The following is a 24,066-nucleotide window of genomic DNA, read 5'->3' as shown; positions in this document are numbered from 1 at the left end:
ATTGTGGTTGATAACGAGGTGGTTTTAGCAATTTGAAAACAGATAAGACCCTTGGGCCTGATGGAATTTATCCTTGGATTCTCTGGAAGTCAGGAGGAGATTGCAGAGCCTTTGTCTTTGGTCTTTATGTCATCATTGTCGAAAGGAATAATGCCAGAATTTTGGAAGATAACAAATGTTCCCTTGTTTAAGAAGGGGAGTCGAGACAACTCTGGCAATTATAGCCAGTGAACCTTACTTTGGTTGTAGGTAAGGTGTTGGAAAAGATTATGAGAGATAGGATTTATATTCATCTGGAAAGGAATAATTTGATTAGAGATAGTCAACACGGCTTTGTGAAGGGTAGCTCATGCCTAACTAATCTTATTGAGCTCTTCGACAAGGTGACAAAAATGGTGAACCAAGGTAAAGTGGTTGATGTGGTGTATATGGACTTCAGTAAGGCATTTGATAAAGTTCCACATGGTAGGCTATTGCACAAAATACAGAACTTCGGGATTGAAGGTGATTTTGTGAATTGGATCAGGAATTAGCTAGCTGAAAGAAGACAGAGGGTGTGGTTGATGGGAAATGTTCATTCTGGAGCTCAGTTACCAGTGGTGTGCTGCAAGGATCTGTTTTGGGGCTACTGGTGTTTGTCATTTTTATAAATGATGTGGACATGGACATAGAAGGATGTGTTAGTAAATTTGCGGATGACACTAAGGTAGGCAGAGTTGTAGATAGTGCCGAAGGATGTTATGGGTTGCAGAGGGACATAGATAAGATGCAGAGCTGGGCTGAGAAGTGGCAAATGAGTTTAATGCAGAAAAGTGTGAGGTAGTTCACTTTGGAAGAAATAACAGGAATGTAGAGTACTGGGCTAATGGTAAAATTCTTGGCATTTTATATAAACATATCTCGGTGTCCAAGTGCATAAATCCCTGAAGTTGCCAGCCAGGTTGAAGGCATATGGTGTGTTGGTGTTTATTGGGAGGGGGATTGAATTTCGGAGCCACAAGATCATGCTTCAGCTGTACAATACATTGGTCCGGCCACACCTGGAGTATTGTGTACAGTTCTGCTCACCGCATTATAGGAAGGATGTGGAAGCTTTGGAAAGGGTTCAGAGGAGATTTACTAGGATGTTGCTTGGTATGGAAGGAAGGTCTTACAAGGAAGGGCTGAGGGAACTGAGGCTGTTTTCATTGGAGAGAAGAAGGCTAATTTGCCGTCCCAAAATGCAAAGCCTGTCATTTATCTAAATAAACTCCATCTCTCACTCCTCGTCCATTGGCCCAACTGATCAAGCATTGATCATATATTATAAACCTGGGCATTGGTAAGGCATTGGTGCGACCACACCTGGGCATTGTCTCTCCTTATTTGAGGAAGGATGTGGTGGCACTGGAGGCTGTTCAGAGGATGTTCCCCAGACTGATCCCAGGGATGAAAGGGCTGTCCTACTATGGAGCAGTTAAATAGCTTGGGCTTGTACTCACTGGAGTTCAAAAGAATGAAGGAGGGGTCTGATTGAGGGATAGAAAATGGGAAAGGGGATTGAGAAGGTGGATGTTGAATAGATGCTCCCCCTTGCGGGACACTCTGGAACAAGAGGTCATCGATATAGAGTGAGAGGAGTTCGGTTCAAAACTGAGCTGAGGAGAAACTACATCTCCCAGAGGGTTGTGAATCTGTGAAACTCAATGCCCCAGAGTGCAGTGGAGGCAGAATCAATCAACAGGTTCAAGAAAGATGTGTTTCTGATGGAAAGTGAGATAAAGAGCGATGGGGAGCAGTCAGGAGAGTGGAGTTGAGACCAGGATAAGATCAGCCACAGTCATGTTAAATGGCAGAGCAGGCTTGAAGGGCTGAATTGCCTCCTCCCTCTCCTAATTCCTATGTTGAACACACAGTCAAGGCTGACACTGCAAAACTGAGGGAGCTGTTGTCTTTCAGGTGAGATACAAAACAGGGGTCCTGCCACAATATATCCAACTGTACTATGTCCCCCAGTGACAAGTGCTGGCATTTGAATTCAAATCACAAAGCAAGCCTCATTAATGGTGATCACAATAATGATCCCTGATTGCTGTCCAGCCTCAACCTTACCCAGTCTGGACTTCATGTGACTCCACAGCAAGGCCACAGCAAGGCCAGCAGTTCAAGGACAATTAGTCTTGGGTAACAAATGCTGATCTATGCCAGTGACACCCACCTCCAAGAAAACAGAATGCAACAGAGATTGATGTCAGCCAAAATTGTCAGATCAGACTCTCAATGAGATGGGGAGATGGTTAAAGACGAATTCAGCTCAGTATGGAACAGGTCCCCACTTGTTAGCACATCGTCACTGACAAAATAAGTGGAAGAACACAAAAAACTAAAGACGAGAACACTCGAATGTGGGAATATCAGTGAGAATTCAGGAAACCGAAGGAAGATATGAAGAACTGCAAAGGAAGACAAAAAGGAACCAAGAGTTACAAAAAAGTGATTGAGAGAGAGATCTGCAAGGGGTCACAAGAATAACACAAAGAGGTGGCTCCAGTGTAATCTGAACCCTTTAAAACAAACTGGGAATTCCACGAATGAAACTAAGGGACTGGCCGATATGTACAATAATTAGTTGTGTCAGTCTTCACAGTCAAGGAACGGGATAATGCAGCTTCCATTCCAGGGAGGTTAATAATGAATGGAAGACTGGAATTCACAAAACTTGATACGTGCCAGAAAACAGCATTGGAAAGTGAGCAGCTCTAAAGGCTGACAGATCTTCAGGACCTCAGGGGTTTAAAGGAGGGGGGTGGGGGGGTGGGGAAGAAGTGTCAGAAGCTTTTCCCATCAGGTTCCAAAGCAGCAACCATTTCTTTAGTTTGGAAATTATCTTGCTGTAACTCCATGAGTTCAGGAAAGATGAGAGAGGGAACCAAGGAAATTATATCCTGGTCAATCTAACATCTCTTTTGAAGGTTTCATTGCAATCTATAATTAACAGTCAAGAGAATGAACATGTAGAGAATTGGAAATAGCCCACATAGATTTGTGATGGGTAGATTCTAACTAACAAACCAAATGCATGAACTAAAATAGTTGATGCATATAGACTTATCAACTTTCAGAATTGATGATAATTTTCACAAAACAGTCTGCTGACCAAAGTTAAAACCCACGGGATTGAAGATGAATGTTTGACTTGGTTCGGAGGCTGGTTTAGTGACAGACAACAGAGAAAGAAAGTGACGAGTGGTGTTCCACAAGGATTCTGTGGTGAGGCCTTAACTAATTACTGTATGTATTAATGAGAATCATAGTTCCACATTGACACAAAGACTGATGGAATAGTAAGCAGTGCAGATGGTCTTTTTGTTTAAAACTCACTCCGAGCACAAGGGTGTTGCTATCTTGGCCAGCATTTATTACACACTCTGAGTTTCCCTTGAGAATCATGGAATCATTATACAGGGTGGAAGCAGGCCATTCAGCCCATCAAGTTCACACCAACCCACCAAAGAGCATCCCATCTGGACTGACCCCATCCCTGTAATGCTACATTTCCCTTGGCTAACCCACCCAGCCTGCACATCCCTCGACACTATGTGCAATTTAGCATGGCTAATCCATCTAATCGACACATCTATGGACTGTGTGGAGGAAACCCACACAGACATGGGGAAAATGTGCAAACTTCACACAGACAGTTATCCTAGGGTGGAATTGAACCCAAGACCTGACGCTGTGACATAGCAGCACTATCCACTGAGCCACAATCCTGCCCTTTGCAAGGTGGTGGTGAGCTGTCTTCTTGAACTGCTGCCGTCCATGTGCCGTAGATAAACCTATAATGCCCAGAGGAAGGGAAGTCCAGGATTTTGTCCCAGCAACACTGAAGGAACAGTAATATATTTTCAAATCAGGATGCATATGGATTGGAGGGGAACCTGTAAGTGGTGGTGTTCTGTGTATCTGCTGCTCTTGTCCTTCTAGATGGAAATGGTTGTGGGTTTGGAAGGTGCTGTCTCAGGAGATTTGGTGGATTTCTGCAGCCCACCTTGTAGATGGGGCACACAGCTGCTACTGAACATCAGTGGTGGAGGGAGTCGATGTTTGTCGATGTGGTGCCAATCAAGCAGGCTGCTTTGTATTGGATGATATCAAGCTTCTTTTTGGAGCTGCACCCTCCAGGCATGTGGGGAATAACCCATCACAGTCCTATCCAAATTTGACTGATCGTTTCTTCATTCATTTACAGGATTGGGTATCACTTGGTATGCCAGCATTTATTGCTCAGAATCAAAAGGGGAGGCACTGTGGCTGGCACTGCTGCTTCACAGCACAGGGACCTGGATTTGATTCCACCCTCGAGCAACTGACTGTGTGGCGTTTGCACATTCTCCCTGTGTCTGCCTGGGTTCCCTCCAGGTGATCTGGTTTCCTCCCACTGTTCAAAAATGTGCAGGTCGGGTGGAATGGCCATGGGAAATGCAAGGTTTTCGGGGAGTGAGTTTGGGTGGGATGCTCTTTGGAGAGGCGGTATGGGCTGAATGGCCTGTTTCCACATTGTAGGGATTCTATGAATTTCTTCACTCAGAGGGTTTTGAATCTTTGGGATACTCATCCCCAGAGAGTTGTCGATACTTAGGCATTTGAATAAATTCAAGATGGAGATCATCCACATGTGGGGAGGCAATGGCCTCGTGGTATCATCACGAGATTCTTAATCCAGAGAGCCCAGTAATGTTCTGGGGGACCTGGGTTCAAATCCTGGCAAGGCACAGAATGGAATTTAAATTGAAAAGAAAACTCTGGAATTCAGTGTCCAATGATGACCATTATTGGAGGAGAACCCCATCGGGCCCACTAACATACTTTAGATTGTTGTCCTTGCCCATACTAACCAACATATCACTCCAGACCCACAGCAACGTAGAATCATTGAATCCCTACTGTGTGGAAGAAGGCCATTCAGCCCATCAAGTCCAAGCAGCATCTCACCCAGAAACACCCCCCCTCCTATTCTTGTAACCCTACACTTCCCATGGCTAATCCACCTAACCTGTGGATCTTTGGACTGAGAGCAAACTGCGGCACTCAGAGGAAACCCACACAGACACAAGGAGAATATGCAAACTCCACACAGATAGACGCCTGAGAGTGGAATCGAACCCAGGTCCCTCGTGCTGTAAAGCAATGGTGCTAGCCACTGTGCCACCCATTCCTTATCTCTGAGATAAATATCAATCCCTTATTCCCAGATTGTGACTCTGCTTTAGAATCCCCAGGTTGGGGCACATTCTTCCAAAATCTCCCCTGTCAGGGCCCTGGATAATTTGAAATATTTCAGTGTGATCTCCTCCCAACCTTCTAAATTCCAACGAATGAGATCTGCAATCTCTCCTGGCTTCCCAGAAGGTCCAAGGATAAATCCCATTCCTGACCCAGTCCCCTCTCTCTATCATTAGACAATCCCCTCAACCCATCACATGAACTGTGGCTGGGTTTGATCATCTCAGTAAGAGTTTCAAGACGTGAAGGAGAAAGAAAGACTCTTTCCACTTTGAATCGATGCTAAAAACTGAAAAAGCAGGAAACTGCATTGCAGGAGGTCACTGGTGGTGTCTTTATATTCTTTACTCTTGCCTTGTCTCTTGTTCATGTCATTGAGGAGAACGGAGTTAACCTCAAAGGAAATGAACAGCAGAGTTTATTTTCACTGTTGATTAAATTCACCTTGCTTGTTCCTCTGAGAATCTGAAGAAGGGGCGAGGCTCTGAAAGCTTGTGTTTTCTAATAAACGTGTTGGACTATAACCTGGTGTTGTGTGATTTTTGACCTTGTCCTCTGATCACATTCAGGTTATTCCCACGTTCTTGCTTCATGTTCTTGCTTCTCCAGGTCAGGAGGTGGTGATCTTGACTATGGATTTGACAATGGTCTCCATCAGAGAGGACCCACAAACCAGGGACAGCGATAAGAGATTACAGACTCCCCCTGGTGTCCCAGGCACTGGTTGTTGTGTCACTGGCCCTGTACATAATGCAAATGGTGTGACTGATCGTTCTGATTTTTCCCAACCTCACCAGGTCTCTACAGTCACTGACAAAGCCTTTGGCTACCTTTGCAAGTTAGGGACCTTGATTGATGGGAAACAGACTGAAATGGGTCAATAAGATTTGGGAGTTACAGACACAATTGCGAAGTGGAAATCTGATGTATGGCTCTGACAGAGACAGTGCGGGACTGGGTATTCCTGGATACAAGGTGTTCAGTAAAGATAGGAGAGGGGGACAATTGTGAGAAGTGGTACGATTGGTTAAGGAGATCAGTGCAGAGCTGGAGGAAGAGGGTGCCTCTGAGGGGTCAAGGACAGAATCGATTTGGCTTGAGATAAGGAACAAAAATGGTGCAATCAGATTGTTCAGAGCAGACTACAGGTCACCAACCAGTGGGAAGGGTGGATAGGAACAAACTTACAAGGAACTTACAGAGAGATGCAAACAAGTCATTAGAAGGGGAAACTTAAATTATCTGAATATAGACTGGGATAGTAGCAATGAAGGACAGACGGGGCAAGTCTGATCTTAGAGTAGGATAAAAGGCCGGCACAACATCGCGAGCCAAAGGGCCTGTACCGTGCTGTACTGTTTGATTTTCTATTTTCATTCCAAGATTGTATTGAGGGCATGCAGGACAAGAGTTTGTGCTCTGCCTGGATCTTGGTAATGAGTTAGGCCAAGTAGATCAAGTGTCATGGGAAGTATTTGCAGAACAGTGATCATTGTATTGTAATATTTAGGAAAATGATTTTTTAAAAAAAGAACAAAGCACAGTCCAGAGTAAGAATAATTAACTGAGAGAGAGCTGAGATCAACAGGGCAAAAGCAGAGCTGGATTGAATAGACTGGATCCGAAAACTGGCAAGAAAACCAGCAGCTGAGCAATGGGTTACCTTCAAAGCACAGATGGGTAGGGGGACAGTTGAGGTACATTCCCTTAAAAAGAGAAAAGTAGGGAAAACAAATTCAGTGCTCCTAGGATGCAAAAGGAGATAGACATTACGGGTGTCATCTCTAAATGTACTAACAATGCCCTCAGTTCCTTCATCCAGATCATTAATGTATAGCATGAATAGTTGTGGTCCCAACACTAACTCCTGCGGTACTCTGCTAGTCTGCCTTCCTGTAAAAGACCCCTTTATCCCCACTCTCTGCCTTCTTCCAACCAGCCAATCCTCTACCCTTGCCAGTATCTTGCCCCTTACACCGTGGGATTTATCTTGTGTCGCAGTGCCCTGTGCGGCACCTTGTTCAGTGTGCTGTTACTTGCCACTTATCAGCAAGAGACTGGATATTGTTGCATTTGAACATGGACTGCTTCAGTACCTGAGGAGTCGCAACTGGTGGCTGAACACTGTGCAACCATTGGCAAACATCACCACATCAGTGTCAGATAGATCCGAGAGGTTGCCACTGTCCTCCTCAGAACAAGAACGCTGAGAGGAGATTTGATAGAAGGTTTCAAAGTCATGAGTGGGCAGGATAAAGTAGATTGGGAGGAACTGTCACCCCTTATAAAAGGATGGAGAACCTAGGGGAAGGGATATAAGGTCATTTGCAAAAGAAGGAAACGTGACTTGTAAAAATAAACTTCGCTCACACAGCAGAGTCCGGAATGCGCTGCCTGGAAATGTGACGGAGGTAGGTTCAATGAGGCAGGCAAGAAGCATCAGATGGTCATTTAAATGAAAATAATGTGTAAGGGCACAGGAAAAAACAGAGGGGAATGGCACTGAGTCATGATGCTCATTCAGAGAGATGTGCATACTGGATGGACTGAACAGCCTCCTTATGCCCCATAACAATTCTGCGATTTCTTGAAACACTCAATACTGATGAAGAAAGATTAGGTGAATTTCTCTCTTTTTCCCCCATTTATGCTGCATCGAAAGCCGCCCCAGAGCTCCTCTGTGTTTAGCACACTTCATTGTGGAAATACAGGAGAATGCTGAATTTATATTTACACAATTTGGAGATTCCAGTGTTGGACTGTGACGTACACAGTTAAAAATCACACAACACCAGGTTATAGTCCAACTGGTTTAACTGGAAGCACTAGCTTTCGGAGTGTTGCTCCTTCATCAAATGGTTGTAGAGTACATGATTGTAACACACAGAATTTATAGAAAAAGTTTACAGTGTGATGTAACTGAAATTATACATTGAAAAATACCTTGATTGTTTGTTAAGTCTCTCGTCTGTTAGAATGACCATGTTAGTTTCACTTCTTTCATTTGCAAATTGCAAAACCTTTTTTAAAAGTTACATTCTCAAGTGAATTTAACAATTGGTGTCAGCTCAGATAAAGTATTGAGGGTGTTAGCTCCCTGTGTGCTGCTATCTGTGCCATAATGTTTAGACTGATTCTAAACATTATGAAAAATGAATTAACAGAATCTTACATGGATTCATGCAGGTTTTGAGCAAAGTACGATGTAGCTCTGCAAGTACAAATTCACCCCACAAATGTACATGTGTATGTATGCATGTGGGTTTGTGGGTGAGTGGGGGGCCTTGTGAGTGTCTGTGAGAGAACGTGCATATGTGTGTGTGCATTTAGTGCAATGGTGGTCACCTGCAGTGTGACATGAATCCATGGTCCCGGTTGAGGCCATCCCTACAGGTACCGAACTTAGTATCCGCCTCTGCTTGGCCACTTATCGCTGCTGCCTGGCCCAAAGTCCGCCTTGGAGGATGGTTTCCCGAAGGTCCAAAGTCGAATGCCCCGAACCGCTGAAGTGTTCTCCAACTGGAAGGGCACACTCCTATCTGTTGATAGTTGTGCAGTGCCCATTCATCCGTTACCGTAGCCTCTGCTTGGTTTCACCAGCGTACCATGCCTCAGGGCATCCTTGCCTGCAGTGTATGAGATAGATAACGTTGGCTGAGTCACACGAGTACCTGCCATGTACAAGGTGGGAGGTGTCCCCACGTGTAATGATGATATCCATGTCCACACTCTGATACGTCTTGCAGCGTCTACTGTGACAGTGACATATGGAGTTGTCCTGAAACCCGGGCAGTTTGCTACGAACAATGATCTGTTGGAGGTCTGGGGATTGTTTCAAGGCAAGCAGGACAACTCCATCCACCTCCCTCCAACAGGAGGGAGGTGGCATCATCCTTGTAAACCTTTTATGAACCCTTTAAAGTTTCACAACATCCTTCCGATAGGAAGGCGACTAGAATTGCATGCAATATTTCAAAAGTGACCTAACCAACATCCTGTAAAACCGCAACATGACCTCCCAACTCCTATACTCAATTCTCTGACCAATAAAGGAAACCATACCAAACACCTTCTTCACTATCCTATCTGCCAGTGACTCTACTTTCAAGGAGCTATGAACCTGCACTTCACGTTCTATTTGTTCAGGAACATTCTCGAGGACCTTACCTCGAGCATGTTTAGGTCATGCTCTGACTTGCTTTTCCAAAATGCAGCACCTTGCATTTATCTAAATTAAACTCCATCTGCCACTTCTCAGCCCATTGGCCCATCTGATTAAGATCCCATTGTAATCTGAGGTAAACTTCTTTGCTGTCCACTACACCTCCAATTTTGGTGTCATCTGCAAACTTATTAACTACACCTTCTATCTATCTCCCATAAAGTCAGTTCTATATCCAAATACTCTAGTCCTCCCTGTATTCCATGAGATCTAAGCTTGCTACAAGTCTCCCATGGGCAACCTTGTCGTATGCCTTACTAAAGTCCATATAGATCACATCCACCACTCTGCCCTCACCAATCCTTTTGTTACTTCTTCCTCCACTGATTGTAATTTTCTTGAGTTCCTTTCTGTGTGTAGGTTTGCTCGCTGAGCTGGAAGGTTCATTTTCGGACAGTTCATCACCATACTAAGTAATATCATCAGTGAGCCTCTAGATGAAGTACTGGTGTCATGGTCCGCTTTCTATTTTTGTGTTTGCGTTTCCTTGGGTTGGTGATGTCATTTCTTGTTCTTTTCTCAGGGGGTGGTAAATGGGATCCAAGTCAATGTCTTTGTTGATAGAGTTCCAGTTGGAATGCCATGCTTCTAAGCATTCCAACGGGACCTCTATCAACAAAGACATTGACTTGGATCCCATTTACCACCCCCTGAGAAAAAGAACAGAAAATTATGTCACCAAACCAAGGAAACCTAAACACATAAATAGAAAGCAAGCCATGCCACCAGTGTTTCATCCGGAGGCTCACTGATGACGTTACCTAGTATGGTAGAAAACGAATCTTCCAGCTCAGTTAGCAAACCTACATCCAGGACCTCAACCTGAGCTACAAATCTTCTCAAAACTCGCTGAGTTCCTTTCTCCCAACTTTTCCTGACCTATATCTTCATTGTAGATGCTAAGGCAGGCTTCACTAACATATGAGCCATCAGGCCATTGTACAAGATACAGGCAAATGTGACTGCAAGGTTTAGCTTTTATACGATTTTCCAATTCACAATTTCTCTCCCAGGATTGCTGCTAATGGATTCCTCTCCGGTTTATTGCCCCCTCACTTTAGCTAGCCTAACTCTCATACCATCATAACGGTCTTAACTAAGTTGCAGACACTAGTCACTTTTCACTCCTCAAACTGAAAGTAGAATTTAATCATATTATGGTCACTACTTCCCAGGGAAGAGTTCATTGATTCATCGGCGCTGCTGGAGGCGGGGCTACTGACGTCATGTCGCCCATCACGTGTCTTTACTAACGTGGTCAGAGCCCCGCCCCTCCTGGTCTTGCCCCTCAACATGGCGGCAATGAGGCCGTGGCTTGGGACTTTAGGTTAGATTCCCGACAGAGTAGAAACAGGCCCTTCGGCCCAACAAGTCCATACCGATCCTCTGAGGAGTAACCCACCACCCTCTGACTTTACTCCTGCACCGCTTATTCGGTAAAAGAAAGTTCAACAGACTGAAGTGAAACCGCGTCTTCAAGCTGTACTTATATTTAAAATTTATAATAATTGGAGTGCGACCAATTCCGTTGCCTTGCACGAATTCCCCCTTTTACCTCAGTCGGGGAGGGTTTTCCACACGCTCACGTTTTTTTCGTGCGGATGTCGGATATTACCGGTTGGGGGGTTTGGGTAGGGAACCCGCCGATGCCGGCTCCGGTGTTGACCCCGACAGCGGGGATGACGTTTGAGAGAAAGCTGTGGGTTTGCCGCTCGGTACAACCGGCAGCGGTGTCATTGCGCAGGCGTGGGATGATCGACCTGTTGTCGTTGCGCAGGCGCGGTACGTTCCGGACCGCGGTGTCATCGCGCAGACGTGGGATTACCGGCCTGGGGTCGTGCGCAGGCGCGCCGCAGCTGGACAATGTGTCGTTGCGCAGGCGCGGAATGGCCGGCAACGGTGCACGAGTCTTTGGATCGCGGGCAATTCAAAATGGAACGGCTCAGTCTCAGGGAGAACAGCCCTGTGAGGCTCGGAACTCCTCTCAGAGTCAAATCTGACACCAAGATTGTCCAGGCTGGCTTCACCTGCTATTGCAATGGAGACTGGAGTCAAAGCAATTACTTTAATCTACAGTTGCAGGAAATCCCTGCTCATCTGTGATTACGGAAAACAAAAATGTAGGGGATGTGGGTGTCGCTGCTGGGCCAGCATTATTGTTCATACCTAGTTACCTTTGAAGAGGTGGTAGTGGGCTGCCTTCTTGAACCACTGCAGTGTGTGTGCTGTAGGTTGACCCTCAGTGCCCTTGGGTGGAGTTCCTGGATTTTGAACCAGTGATAGTTAAGGAGTGTCAGTATATTTCTAAGTCAGGATGATGAGTGGCTTGAAGGGTGTGGGATATAGGTAAAGCAGTGTTACTTCGGCAATCATGATTACTGATGTAAGGTAAATGAACTCACACTAGTGTATAATTGTTCAGCCGAGAGCTGAGTTAACAAGAATGAAAACTATGTAAAGGAAATATATAATTGCTTTTGCATTAGCTAAAATGTGCATACAAGAATGAAATGTGTCTGCAAACAATGGTAGGTGTTACAGACAAATAGATAAGGTGCTGTGAGGGGAGTGGGTGGAGGTTAAGCTGGATATGCTTGTACACACAGTTACAAGCATCTGTTTCCTGCTTCTGTAAAAACAATAAAAAACACAATCAAGAGGTCAACAGGCTCAGTATGGGCAAAGCATGGAAGGAAATGTTGCTTTAGCAAGCAAAGAAGCAGATGACAGTGGAGGAGGATGTATAACAGTGGACCACAGCAGGATGTGATGAAATCGCCAAGCAAAACTTGTACTTTGTTTTGCCCAAGGCGGGATGAGGCAATAGGTAAACAGTCGGGTTTAGAGTAGTGGGAGATGTAAACAGGGGAGGAATAATGGGAGGACGGAAAGAGAAATGAATTGTATATAAGTTGTGTACTCGTTAAACTCGATGTGCCTAACTTATAGGCACCACTCTTGCAAGAGTATAGTAAACGATACTGCTGCTTTAGATCTTGTCTCGGACTGAAATGATTGAAGTGAGTGGGTTCTATTTCCCACAAGGGGAATTTGCAGGTAGTAGTGTTCCCATATATCTGCCTTTGTTCTTTTAGATGGAAGGTTTTTTTTGAAGGAGCTGTTCAATAACTGTCATAGTTGAGGAGGGGAGGAGGAGAAGGGAATAAAGGTTAAATTCATTGGCTTCTTTGGTCTACAAACACATCCGTAGAATTAGGACTAAATGAGAACAGCTCCTGAGCTGCCAGCTGGATACCAGTGGAGAGGTATTTTAGGAGAATTGTGTGGTAGACGGAGATGTGTGTAGATTGAAACGGAGAAAGAAAACAATTTACTTCTGTCATCATGTTGGATGTGACTTGGATAAGAGTCATTTCAAAAATGTGGCAAATTGCAAACTTGATTGGAAGGATTCACGTAGAATTTGGGAAAGATGAGCACAGATTTGAGGCAACAACATATGTTATATGAAAATTAGCAGGCACTGATGTTAAAGTACAGATTTGAGATGGTCCAGGGAATCCCTTGTGGGCTCAGACCTGTAAGCCTTTCTTGGTTTGTCCCGGCAATCATACTCTTTTGAGTCTGGAATAAAAACCTCTTACAGACAGTTTAGTTTAATTTTAGTCTTCCCCTTTATTTACCAATAGCATCACTGTTACAACATAACACTGGTATCTATTAGCCAGGCTAGCTAAGGTTCTAAAACCTTAGGAGAGTAGTGACCAGCTCTGCCTTGAAGAGCCCTCGCAGGTTACTTTCTCCTTCTGTCACCAACAGGGTTCCTTTATACAAATGTTTACAAGAACACTGCATTTAATTAGATTTAAGCACTTAATTAGACAGACAACATTGGAAAGGCAATAATTCATAAGGAAGAGAAGTTAATTGACAGGTCTGTGTGTGCCTAATTGATCACTCCTCCAAGCCTGTAGCCATTCATCAGGTGGGAAAAACAGATTCAGCCGAGTCAGGTGCCTGTTGGTGAGACAAGTCCCTACTATAAGGAGGCACCAGTCAAAGCGGGAGAAGTTGTAAGGTAACCTTGCATTGCTCGCATGTCAGGTATCATGTTTTACAAAATGGCTTCTTAGCGAGGAGGGCAAACTTTGACCGTAAACAATGGCTTCCTCATAGATTGTGTCAGAATCTCTTCAACGTTAGGGTGAGAATATTTTTAAGCGAGGAGCAGACTCTTGCTTTTTATCTTAAGAAAAGAATCATTCTGAACCTGAGGCTGAATTGTTACTGTAAGGTTGTATTTTAAATGATTCATTTGTTTTGAATTAGACATTTTTTCTTTTCAGAGTTGTGATTCAAATTCAAATAGGACATAAGATCCGACTCGTTAGAATTGACAGTGGGGCAGTCCTGGTCTGTAAGAACAGCAAGTAAGTTAAAGCTTCATCAATATTACCTTTTACAGAGTTTGCATTTCATAATCAGCGATGGTTACTCAAAATAATCATAAAGTCCCAAAATGCAATTAAATTTAAAACAAGGATTATGGGGATAAGACCGGAACAGGTTACTGATTGTGGATAATCAGCCATGGCCGTAATAAATTGTGGTGCTAGCTCGAAGGGCCGAATAGCCTCTTCCTGCACCTATTCTCTGTATTGAATCCACAGCAAGTAAGCGTGCATTTGAACCAAACCACAAAGAGTTAATTTTCTATTGGCTTTGGCAATCTCAGCATTAAAATGTTCTTCACTCATTCTCTCTCTAGTGTCTTTTTGAACGCCCAGGTTAGGGACTATAACAGAATAATGTTTTTCCCTTTCTGTCTGCCTGTCTTGCAAGAGTAATAAGAATCCAGTATAATTGATACGATCTGACCATTAATTACAAGGCTTTTGACATACTTGCAGGATGATACCAAATCGGAGATCAGAATCAAACACTGTCATTAATTTCACAAGTGAACACCCGTGAATGTTATCACTCTGTGTCCTGTTTATACAGATTCATTGCTGTTAAGGCAAATGTTCTTAATTGCCTTGGCGCATCCTGTTACCACTTGGTGAGAGCAGATGTTTTTATCTTCTGCACATCCTGGGTTCCCTTTTGTGGCCTGGCACCTTCCTGGCTGTCATGTTTATTTTCTACTGTGCAACAAATGTGTTCTATAATTCAACATTACATTTAGTCAAAATTTTAAGGACAAGTTTTAAGGCTTTCAACTTTCTCATTCCCTCCTTTTGTCATTTCATGGCAACTACACAGCTTATACAAGTATAATTAGTCCATTCAGTCGATTTGTATTCTCAATAATTTGAGTGCTTCCTCTTGCTAGTCATTGTCCAGAGGATCAGAGTCAGAAAAATACTGGATTTCAGCATAGACATTCGGACGTGGAGCTACAGGGATAGACAAGGGTCGATTAACAAGATTCCTCTTTGGCTTAGGCGAAAAGCAATGTACGGTCCATTCCATGCATAAGTGGACGACACTGTATATTCCTAGGATGAGACTGGGGACTAGCAGTACGTTCCACACAGCGACCAAAGCCAGCAAGTAATACACCATCCATATGGATTGGACAATGGTGCGGCAGGTGTCTTCCCTGCCTCTTGACCCGTTTTTTTGATAACATTTAAGTTGTCCAAAACGTCTTCAGAGCAATCATTGATGTAGGTGCAACATTGCGGGCCAATAACAGAACAGCGCCTCCTTTAGCAAGGAGGAAATCGAGCACGAGCCAATTCTGAAGTGTGACCATCCGGGTCTCCTGTAACTCTTTGTTCACCAGCTTCAAAGCGTGGGCAGTTGATTTGGCAAGTTTTTTGATGTCGTATGCAAAGTCACTTATCTGATCTCGGGCCATTTCAACATCCCAGCCAGGAATAAGTCCTCCCAGCAACTTGGATCACCAGGTTTGTTGATGGAAGAAGTTGTCTAAGTCCCATTTGTTTTTCCTCTCCTTTTTGTTCCATACTGCTTCACATGTCGGGAGGCATTCTATTCATCATCTACCTCAGGTACTTCATGGTGGAGGGTAAAAAGTGGTAAATTTTGTACGGGGGCACAACATTCGTACCAGTCATTGGGTAAATATGGATAGCCTTTGTTTTCACATTGCCAATCAAGGCTAAAAGGAATTCCAAAGGCGCACTTCTGTGAGTGAATGATGAGTCCACTCAGGGCAAGAGCTGAATCTTGTAAACAGCGACTGCTATCAAACGTTTGGTTGTCCAAGTGTATTAATGGATGAAGAGCAAGAGTATGACCAGTGTCTTTGATAACCTTTTTACACAGTGCTGGCCTCACTTTCCGCATGTCGTGGGGACCGGAAGTTCTTTCAACGCACCATTCTAACAGCGGAACAACGTTAACGTTGAATCCTTGACGTTTGTGCACTTCACACAGCGACGTGCTACTTCTACCGAATGGGTTTTGCATCATAAGTGAGGGGTTGCATAAGTGTGAGAGTCCCATTTATACACTGGACATCAGAATGATGGAAGAGTGAGTAAATAGCTCATGGATCGAGGGTTTAGCTTAAATAAAGAAACCATTGGTAACAGATGGGAGATTGGGAGTACATAGTATTTTTGGTCTTTGTTCGTCTTTCCAGCTTGTCGTCTTAATTAGAGTAGCTACTGAATATAGGAACTGTATACAGAGGAACCTCAGTTATCCGAACGAGATGGGCAGGCGCTATTTCATTCAGATAATTGATTATTTGGTTAATTGATTTCCTCTGGGGCGCGGAGTTTTCTGTGAAGTCTGTTTCCTATTCAGGAAACTCAGCAAAAGCACATTGTACGTGGGAACCTGCCTGCCCAACCCCAGCCCCGACTTCCACCCAACTCCAACCCCTTCCGATCCCACCCAGCAGCCCCATTGCTGCCCCCAACCTTGTCCGCGCCCCACCACCCGGCCCCAATCCCACTCCCCGAACCCTGCACTCCCGTCGATCCCTACCTACCGTCCGAACCCCTGAGCCTGCCCCCCCCCCGTGGGGCAGCCGGACTGTACACCAACAGCAAGACTGCTGCTGCCTTTGTGGGATAAGTCTCCAAAAAGCGCACAACTTTTTGACAGGTTCCACCTCTGCCCTGTACAGGGCAATGTTGGAGCGATAATCCGGAGATGGGGGGGTTTGGGGTTCACCCCTGGGTAGAACTCCAGGGAGAGTGTTGGGGGGGAGAGAGAGAGGGCAGGAGGTCAGTCATTTGAAGATGGTGCCTGGACTGGTCAGGACTGTCCTCGGCAGCATTTCAATGAGCCGGGTTTGCTTTTAATCATTGTACCTGTAAACAGAAGACGTGATCAGGGTTGAAACCTCTCTTTGACATAATGTTTCTATCGGGACCTTAAGATCAGCTTCAGAAAATCTGATTATCGGATAATTGAGGAACCTGTGTAAAGGTATTTCTGTCAGTGATGGTAGGTCGGATAGGAGAAGATGCCATCGAGAAGGCATAGGTTGTCTGTCTCATGGGAATAGGTGGCTGAGGGTTTGGTGATTTCGGTACTATGTGCTCAATACTGCAATCTGTACGGTTCATTTTGAGAGGGAAACAGACAAACATTTCAAAGTAACAGTTTTCGGTTGATGGAGTGGCTGAGGATATGGAATTGTGCCATCTCATGATGGCTGGCATGGAAGTGTTGCGAGGATGACAATAAGGTCGAGAGTGATATTTGGATACGAAATGTGAGCAGTTTAACTGAGTTTCAGCTGGGCAGCTCCATTCAAAACGTCCAATGGTATCAGTACAGGTTTCATTTATACAGTTACATTGGAGTTTAGCCAGTCTGAGATATCACAGATGGGTCGGTTACATCTGGACGTATGTACTTGGGTTCGGTTTTCATCAGATACCTGTATCAGTACTAACACAGGACTGTGAAGGGGATACTCGCTTGCAATGTCCTTTGTCGACCCACGTTGAACATCCTTCTACTTTTACTGCAGTTTCAGTTGTCAGAAAAGCTTGATAAGGACCTTTCCAGCAAGGGCCCAATTTTGATGATTAAAGTCTCTCAATGATACGTAGTCACCAGGGTTGACGTTCTAAAACGTTGGAGCTCTTTCTTCTTCCTTCCCTAGTACTCGATAGGCTGCTTTGACCTGTTGATGATACGACTGCAATGCTTTGGTCAGCTTAATCAGGTACATATGCATTTCTTCTGCCATGACATGCCCTTCAACAGGGTGTTGAGGCATTAATGGTGCAGACCAGGGAGTCCTCAGGGGCTTTCTATATATCAGTTCAGCCACAGAGAATCCCGTCTTTTTCTATGTCATGGTTTTCTCATATTAAAAAGAGCATTTGGGAGTACTTGCAGCCAATTAAGGCCAATTTCTTCTACCAACTTGCTAAGCTGACCTTTTAAATTACAATTGGCTCTTTCTACAATTCTCGCTGCTTGGGGATGGTTGGCACAATGGAATTTCTGACTCTTATTCAAACTCTTACATAGTGGCTTGGTTAGCTCCGCACAGAAATGGGAGCCGTTATCGGAAACGACCGTTAATGGTATTCCAAATCTGAGTATGATTTCCCTTAACAGAATTTTACAAGTAGTTGTTGCTGTCAGTCAGTACAGGGATAAACTCCAACCCATTTATTAAATACATTAATTACCACTCAGCAATACTTATAACAATGGCATCTAGGTGACTGTCTAAAATCTCACTGGATAGTGTCAGAAGGTGCACTTGGCAAGGGCATTTCACCTCGGGGACACTTCACTCCTTTCCCGAGATTAATGTTTTGACAAATTTGGCAATTTGAAGCTGCTTGTTTTGCTTTTTCTTGCAGGTGGGGATTCCACCAAGTTTGGAGAATTCTGTCCACCATTCCCTCCTTCTCCACATGTGTATGTGTATGAACACAATCAACTAGAATAGGCAGAAGTGAATCGGGCAGACATGTCTATTCTACCAGCGTAACCCAAAGCTTATTGTAGCTATTTACATAACAACCGTGGTTCATCCATTTTTGTTTTCCCTAATCAGAGGCGTCCCCCTGATGGATCTGAACTTTTTCTTGGCAGGCATTTTTCTCGGTGTCAGAAGAGGAAATAGGAGAGTCTCCCTTTGGTTTCCGATTCGTCAGTTGACTAACCATGTCTTTGCTCAAAAGCTGATTTCTCAGCAGCTGTGTCAGCGGCATTGTTGCTTTTAGTGACATTGGCAGCATCAGAGGAGTGAGCCGAACATTTGATAATTGCCAATTGAAAGGGAAGTTGACTAGCACTGAGGAGATTAGCAACATAGGCAGCATTGAGGATCGGGGTTCCTGATGAGGTAAGGAAGCTGTGCTGCTGCCAGAGTTCATCATGGGCACATCCAAAGGGAATCAGTATAGATATGAGCTGACTTTCCTTCAGCAAGTATGCAGGCACAAGTGAGAACAAGGAGTTCAGCTTGCTGGGTGGAGCAGGATGGATCGACGGAATAAGCCTCTGTTGTATGGGACAAAGTGACAATCGCATATCCTGACATGTGTTTGCCCTCTGGAGATATAGAAGAAGAACCGTTGAATGTAGCGTGGTTAATGTTACAGCAGTATTTAAAGGGGAGAAGTGGATTCTGAAGTAATGAAATCTCATAGCAACTTAGATGAGCCGCAGTTAGGTGTTGAGTATGTTTAGAAGTAAGCAAGGATACCATGGAATGCGAGGTACAGACTTCTACATTTTGATGTAAAGTTATATTAGAGGCAGCCAATACCATAGGATGGATAGTGGGGAGAATCTGGGTGCAGGAAGGCATACCATAAGCAAACAGGGTCAATCTTAGTGGAGTAATAGGCAACAGGGCACCAAGAGGAGTCATGTTGCTGGGTAAGAACCACTGCAGCACAGGTGTCAAGGATAGAAAAGGGTTTTGTGCAATAAAAGGGCAAACCTGCTGAGGTCCCTGGGGAGGGTGACCAAGAGGTTGCCAGCTGCTTCCACTCCAGCGATCAACCGGAGGCTGCTTTGGGAAAGGGCAGTTCTTGGACCAATGTCCAGGTTGATTACGGTTGAAACAAATGTGTGATTGTTGGGGAACTCGAGGGGCTGGGGGAGGCAGTGAAGACTAGTGAGAGGATGTATAGGGAGTAAAGGACATCATGAACTGTTGGGGAGGATGCAGAGGAGGACCCCAAGATCCATTGGGATGTTGTGAATCCACGGTACCAGTAGAATGCCACAGACTGTCTGTAATTACTAATTAGGAGGCAGGGTTGGAATTGCCAGCCTGTATGTTGGCCTAATCCTTCTCATCGGAATTTTAAATTGTGTTAGTTTGAATTCAACTTGCACTTCTGGTTGTTTTAAAGTCGAACTGAAATTCTTCTTTTTTGAAAAACTAGCAAGGTTTCGGTTCTTTCAGCAGGGCATCATTTTCTTTCACCATCTGGTTAAAGAGCTTGTTTTGAAAGCAGCAGTTAGATTTGATGAAAATCAGTGGCCTTAAGTTCACTTATCAGTGCAATTGTAGCACTCCTAACACACAGGGACAAATGATTCATTGGGGGACGTGTATGGCCCTTGGCACGTTGATCCTCAGAGTGGGGTGGGGAGTTCAGGCAATGTTTTGTTTTATGCAGTGTGTTCGCCTTGGCCGTACTGTGGGTGAGTTTTGAGAGGGGACCCGGAGGAAGTCGGCTGACAGGACGGGAGGCGTAAAATATTTCCTCCTCCGAATCAGTGTCCCATTCCTCATCCACAGATGGATCAGGATTCTTTAGTAACAGGTCTTTGGGAGAGGTGGGGTATAAGGAACTGTCTTTGTCGTCAGTCTGGTCCTGCGCGGCTACAGCTGCAGTCTGTTGTTTATTCACCGGTTTCCCTTTTCTTTGGGGCCCCTGACATTTCAGCAAGGGTTCTGAATCGTTACTTTGTTTTATTTTCTCCCTAGCCAATTCCAGTTCTGCTTCTAAATCATGTGCTTCACATTTGCATTTTAGTTCTGTCCAATCTAGTTCAGATCCTTCCTCAGTTAATGGACTAATTCCCCTTTTAATACAGTTTTGTCTCCATGATGATTGCATGGCTTTTTCCTATTTTTCCCTTTTTTCCCATGTTCACTTTTAATGTGCACCCATATTTATCCTATTTATTTTAAATCTTCACAGAACGACTGATCTACAGGGGCCTCTAACCCCACAAGATTCGGTTTTTAGTACCTATTTAAACAATCTCATTTAGGGTTCCGTCCGGGTACCGAGAGAATGAAATGGGGGAAGCAGCACACAAAGGTGCAGACCGAGAGCAATCGAGGTATAATCTTACCTTGTGGATCCATTGGTCTCGAGTCCGACCCTTAGGTGAAGCTCCTCTTTTCCAGTTTTATTCAAACGTATCCCTTGTTGGAACCCTGCTTGCAGGGCCAAATTGCTAAAGTACAGATTTGAGATTGCCCAGGGAATCCCTTGTGAACTCAACCTGTAAGCCTCTCGGTTCATCCCGGAGATCGTACTTTTGGAAGTCTGGAATAAAACATAAACCTCTTTCAGACAGTTTAGTTTAATTTTAGTCATCCCCTTAATTTACTAATAGCATCACTGTTACAACATAACACTGATAACTATAAGCCAGGCTGACTGGATTCTAAAAACCCAGGAGAGTAGGATATCGCTCTTCCTTCAAGAGCCCTGGCTGGTTACTCTGTTGTACTATCACAAACAGGCTACCGTTATACGAATGTTTACATACGCTGTACTGTCAAGAACAGGCTTTCTTTGGACAAAACGTTAACAAAAGCACTGCTTGTTCTGAATGAGACAGATAACAGTGAAGGACAATAATTCGGGAGAGAAGTTAATTGATACCAAGTTATTAATTTCACAAAGGCACAGCTGTGAATGTTATCACTTGGTGTCCTCTTCATGCAGATTCACTGATGCTCAGGAAAATGTCCTTAATTGCCTTACCCTCCTGCCTCTCTATTTTCTGGTGGACAGCAAATGTGTTCTATAATTCAACATTACATTTTAGTCTAAAAGTTTCAGGACAAGTTTTAAGGCTATAGACTTTCTCAAACAAAATTTAAGAGAGCTTGCCCAAGTCTGGTAAGAAGGACGGATTGGCAAACTTGAATAAAGACAAGAATGAAGAAAGCATTAACGGGCTGATGTGTTCAGAGAGAAGGCAGCACTGGAGACAGACACCAATATTAACGCTGATGTGTCTGTGTGTCCTTCCAGTACACAAAGGGAGGACTTTTCACTAAATATCCACAAGAACTCTTCAACTCCTCTGTTGGATTTACTGAACAGGGAAAAGGACCAACTCGAGGCTCAATTTAAAGTACCATTCCTCGAGCCTCAATCTGAGGAAATTCATGAGGAGCACATGGACATTAAAGCAGAGGAACCCAAGGACAATCGTGAGGATAGTGAAGACTTTAAAGGAGATGATCTGAGGAGCAGTGATTCAAAGGCCAATTCTTTGGTTGATATAATACTATCTTCTTTTGTCAAGGCCGCTATTGAGCAATTGCAAGAAATCACAAAGTCTGTAGCTGTGAAGGTTTGGCTTACTAATCAATGATTACAGCTCAAATTGGATGTTGAATCCTGGCCCAGGTCACCTTCCAAGGATCTAGAGAAGACTGATATCCCATTGGACACATTTGAAAGAGATGATAGTGATGATGATAAGGAGGAAGTATTATCTTCAGATCTTTGTCCTCGACCTGTAAGTCCCATGTTTTAACATACTTATAGGATTATCATTATTTCCCAGACAATATGTCAAAATACAACTCCACTTTTTTTCAGGCACACGTTGCAGGTCATCATTTTTTCAAATTATCCTGAGTGTTCCCCTTTACCAAGGACCCTTTACCAAAAGACAGTTGTGAGGAATACCTTGATAAATTGTTAAATATATTTGTGGGTGATAAAATCGAGCTGTGGGGAATATTCTTAATTTCTGGTGTCTCGGTGTTTTCTACCTTGCCCATCAATTCTCAAAATATGTGTAAGTACGCCTGATTATTTCTCAAGGATTTAGTGACCATTTCCACGGTGTAATTACTGAGTTTAGAACTGAAAGATTGCTATTGAAATTCAAACCCTTTTCCTCCTGCACTTTTCTGTCCTTCGGTTAAAGGAAGGCAGTGTTTTTAAAGAGGATCTTTTAAACTAAGTTTTGAATCATGCTTTTCAATCTCTGGCTTTTTTTAGTGTGCACACTGTTTTTCCAGCGTAGTGTTCTGAAGCAAAGTCTAGAGGCTGAATGACCATCTGATTGGAAGAACAGAAGTGTATATGGTTTGCACATATTAACATTCATTGGACTAGTAGCATTTTTCATGGAAGTGTTTGACACGTGCTCATACTGTCCATTTCTTTCTGAGCATTCAGTGTAGGAAATCACAGAAAGAGGAGCTTGGGACACTTTGATTTGACACACCAACATCCTGACTAAACTGACACATGCTTTTCTGATTTGTCGATAATTGTGTTTACTTATAAAATGAATTCCAGCCTGTGTCTAACTCGTCAGACAAACTCTGAGATATAAAAAGAAGGTTCTCGTTTGTTTGTCTACTGTTTTCATGCTTTGATTTCACAGTTTATTAAAACCATGTATTGTTCATTAATGTTTTAAATGAATTTCATCACTTTTGTTCCTGACCTTCGGTTTCTAGATTGACCAACAGTTTGTGTACTTTGCAACAAGGCAGCCTGATGTTTGGCACACGTGGGCAGGAAGAATTGGCCAAACGCCTGGCAGAGTTGGAATTGAGTCATGAGATGCTCGATGACCTGGTAGATGACCAAGATTGGTTTGATGAGGACTTTGGGCTGCGCTGTAGCAAAGTGCAGGAGGCCCAGTCTACGAAGGATGTGCCTCTAAAAATCTGAAGGGAACCTCATTTTGCTGCACATCGTGATGCTTTAGAGGTTGAGAAGATGGTTCATGCAGCGGCTGAGGAAGTTGCAGGATCTTGGCCACGATCCAGGAGATCTACAAATACCCCCAGACTATCTTGAGAATAATAAATGGAAAGATGTAGAGAGTGTGAGCAAAAGAGTTTCATGTGAGGTGAGATCCAGCTTTTGCATTTGAACACAAACTTATTTTTTCTCAGTTAAGCAAGAAAGATATGGGTTAATAGTGCTCCACAGCAACTCTGATTGATGATATGTATAACAGAGCATGTTAAAAACATTCTGATGACTGCATTGAATTCAATTTACCATTTTGCCCCTTCCCTAAAAGTCCAAACCACTTTATCCTCCACTGTTTGTACTCTTCCATTATTATTTTAGCATCATCATCATCATCCTGTTATTCATTAAATTCCATCTGTCACAACTTTGCCCACTCTGAGAATCTATATTTTCTGTTTCTATTTACATAATATATGGTGTCTCTTCCAATCACTCATTTTTTTTAAATTCTTCTGTATCATTTCTGTTTTTCCATTGGTTGATAATACACTATATGATTATTAATTATCTTCTTAAAACTGTCCAGAATCTTATCTTCCACAGGTCACTCCATAATTTTCAGATGAAGAAAGCCTTAAAGGTTGCACTTTTCAGTCTGAATTTGTAATGTGTTGAGGTTCCCAAAATTGACCATGATATTCTAAGATCTTATGCAACTTAATGTGGCTT

The 24,066-nt window shown here is 43.7% G+C and overlaps 1 pseudogene; it reads left to right on the top strand.

Moving 5' to 3' along the window:
- Positions 1-24,066, top strand: part of LOC148149271 (centrosome-associated protein 350-like) — a 1,440,514-nt pseudogene that overhangs the window by 850,714 nt on the left and 565,734 nt on the right.

The sequence above is a fragment of the Chiloscyllium plagiosum genome, unplaced genomic scaffold (assembly GCF_037043375.1).
Source record: "Chiloscyllium plagiosum isolate Xiang-an unplaced genomic scaffold, Cpla_swu_hap1 HiC_scaffold_9, whole genome shotgun sequence".
NCBI classification, from domain to species: Eukaryota; Metazoa; Chordata; class Chondrichthyes; order Orectolobiformes; family Hemiscylliidae; genus Chiloscyllium; species Chiloscyllium plagiosum.
Note: the sequence above shows the minus strand (reverse complement) of the source record. Positions and strands in the feature narration are given on the sequence as shown.